Source organism: Pyrgilauda ruficollis, unplaced genomic scaffold (assembly GCF_017590135.1).
Source record: "Pyrgilauda ruficollis isolate IOZ18807 unplaced genomic scaffold, ASM1759013v1 scaffold163, whole genome shotgun sequence".
Lineage (NCBI taxonomy): Eukaryota > Metazoa > Chordata > Aves > Passeriformes > Passeridae > Pyrgilauda > Pyrgilauda ruficollis.
The window spans coordinates 463,102-465,977 of record NW_024515098.1 but is presented as its reverse complement, the minus strand read 5'-3'; positions in this window follow the sequence as shown (position 1 = coordinate 465,977).

Sequence of the window (2,876 nt, the reverse complement as noted above, 5' to 3'; positions counted from 1 at the left end):
GTAGTGTTTGTGATTAAATTCATTGTGATTGTTTGCACACAGAAATAAAATGTGGTATAAACATGTAAACACATATCAAACAGGAAGGTCTTACTGTAAAAAAATACATCAAAGTGCAATCTGTATGAGTTGTGATGTTATCACTTTCATTAGGTTATATTTGTTCTATAAACATTAGAGTTTTAAGGGTTTACTGGTCAAAACTATAGAGGCAAGTAGATACTTTACAGTATACAAGAGCTAAAACTCATAATTACAGATTAAAGCACAACTAAGCAACCAAGTTGGCACATCTAATGCTCTTTTTAGAAAGCCAAATTACTTGATCATTAAAAATGCACTTATATATTTGTTACACTGTATTGAGGTTGTGTTGAAGACACACATTTACTCAGTGCAATGTAGGAGTTGTGTGTTTAGTCTGGGACAAGAACTTTCTTAAAGAAGAGAGGTTGAGTCCTAGGCATTTACAAGGATTGATCCAGTTCCCTTCACGGTAATTGCATCAAGCCTAAAGAACAAATAGGGCATATTGTATGTTTATCGTGATTACATGCTGCAGGCTACTCTGTGATAATTAAAGGAATTATTTAAGAGTTTTATACTGAATGTTTGGGCACAAATTCTTATTTCTATCATTTACAGAATCTCATTAAATTATAGATATTGTCATGTTCTTCCCTGCATTTATCAACTAATGTAAAAACAATATAAAATATTGAGTCTGACTTTTCAGGCAGCCTGGCAAATCCCTTTATCAAAAAACAAGCTTTATTATTCTGTTCTTTGCAGTATATTCTGAATTTGTACTGGTGTCTTTAGAAAGAGAAAAAATACCCCAATATAACATAGAAAAGAATATAGTCTTTTACAAAATTCCAAAGAGAAGTTTACTATGAGCAAATAACCCTATGAAAAAGGATGTATTTGTTTTGCAGGATATTTTGAAACCAATAGAAGAAACAGAGAATAGTTTAACCCTTATTCTTCCCTTAATAGCTTTCATATTTTTACACATTGTGCCACAGTTGTATACATAGATATGTTTATTGAAGATACTGTAACTATAGAAAATGGTGTTATTTTAGAAATCCCTGAAATAAAAGATGTATTTGTCTTTCAATCAAACCTAATAATAATGGACACTGAATATGAGTAACATAAAAACTCACAATAAACCAAAGTGGTAAATAACTAGTGTTGGGTTGAAAGAAGCCAGCAAGCATCAGGCTTGTCTTTTTAGCATAACTCAACAGTGACTGCAACATTAGTGTACCAAGCAATAAGTGCAATGCATTATGAAGTGCATAATCTCCTAGATTATATATTAACCTACATTTAGCTTGTTGTATATACTTGGGGTTGTTGGGATTGAACCAAACTGAACCAACTGAAGTTAGCAACACCAGACCACTTCTTAATACTCTAAAATGACAACAATGATCCATTTCTTAATTCAATCAAATGAATATTATTGTATGTAATAATCCATTCTGGATTCTTGGTCTGTTCATTGTATTGTGCTAGTGATTGGAAACCCTGCTACCGCAATATACAACTTGAGGATTGTTTTTTCTCCTTTTTTTTTAATGCAAATCATACCTTGACCTTAAGAAAAGAAGTATTTTGCTTTGTGCCTCAAAGTGATGTAAAACGTGACCATAGCTTTTGCTGTGTTTAATGAAAAAGATGTGGACTGTGTCACTTTTGTTGCTGCAAAAAAGTGTTAATAAAATGCTCTATTTATCCTTTTATATAAAAAGGACCACTAGAGTTTCTTGTAATTTTTAGATGTGTTTTTATATAGATGACTGAAATGATAGTCACTGAAGAACAAATTCTGCTGTTGACATGGAGAGAGTCTCTCAGCTGGGAGCTCTGCTCCACACCCAGCCTTTTGCGTGGTCTGTTCTTGCCTCCATCCATGTGCACGCCTGTGGTGGGAGAGGCGCCTGTCCCAGGACTGTGTGTCCTCTCACAAGGATGTGCAAGAGAAAGGAGCAGAGGATCAGTGTGAGAGATGCAGTGAAGGTAGGAAAGGAAGATTAATCTGTGTTAGCAAAAAAGACGGCAGAGATGAAAGAAAGTTAAAATATGCACATGGCTGATTGTGGAGTTTTTTCTTTTCTTGATTATGCAACAAGGCTCCTTATCTGAAACATATTACTTTCCATCCATTTTTAGATAAACTCCACAGCAATCAGTAACTTTAAGAAACCATATCTTAAAAAAAAAAGTATTTTTCTAATAAAATTTCTACTTTTCTATAATTTTCTTTTGCCAAGTAGAATAATGCAGAAACATCAAACTGAGCAAAAGGCTTCAGAACACTAACCAGAGCAGTAACAGGCCCAGTGCTTTTCACCTGAAAGATTTAAAAGTAGGATAAGTAGGGGCTTCAAAATTAATGATGTATTTATTGTAGTAAATGGACAGCTCAGAAAATACAAAATAAATAAAAATCAATTCTTCTTAATTTTCAGTCTAATCTTACAGGTTCTGTGTCTTGGAATTACTTAAATAATTTCCTTTCATTAAATATAGGTAGGGGTTTTTTCTTAGCTTGATACCTTTGAATTATTTAGAACAAAGGAGAGACTTTAATGCAGGCATTAGACACTGCACTGTTCAGCCAGCTACAAGTCAGTAAGGACCTAACAATTGCCTATGAATGCTACATTACCCAAGGAATCTCCACATTCTTTTTTTAGCTCTCTGCTTCTGCTTTGGCTTCTTCACTTCCTCTTTCAGTGGCAGAGCAGAAGAATCCATTCTTTTGGGAAGAAGAAGGAGCATGATAGGTCTTAAGGTTTTTACTTTTTCACAGACTCCTATTCATGTGAAAATACAGGAAGCAATTATCAGGAACATGACAG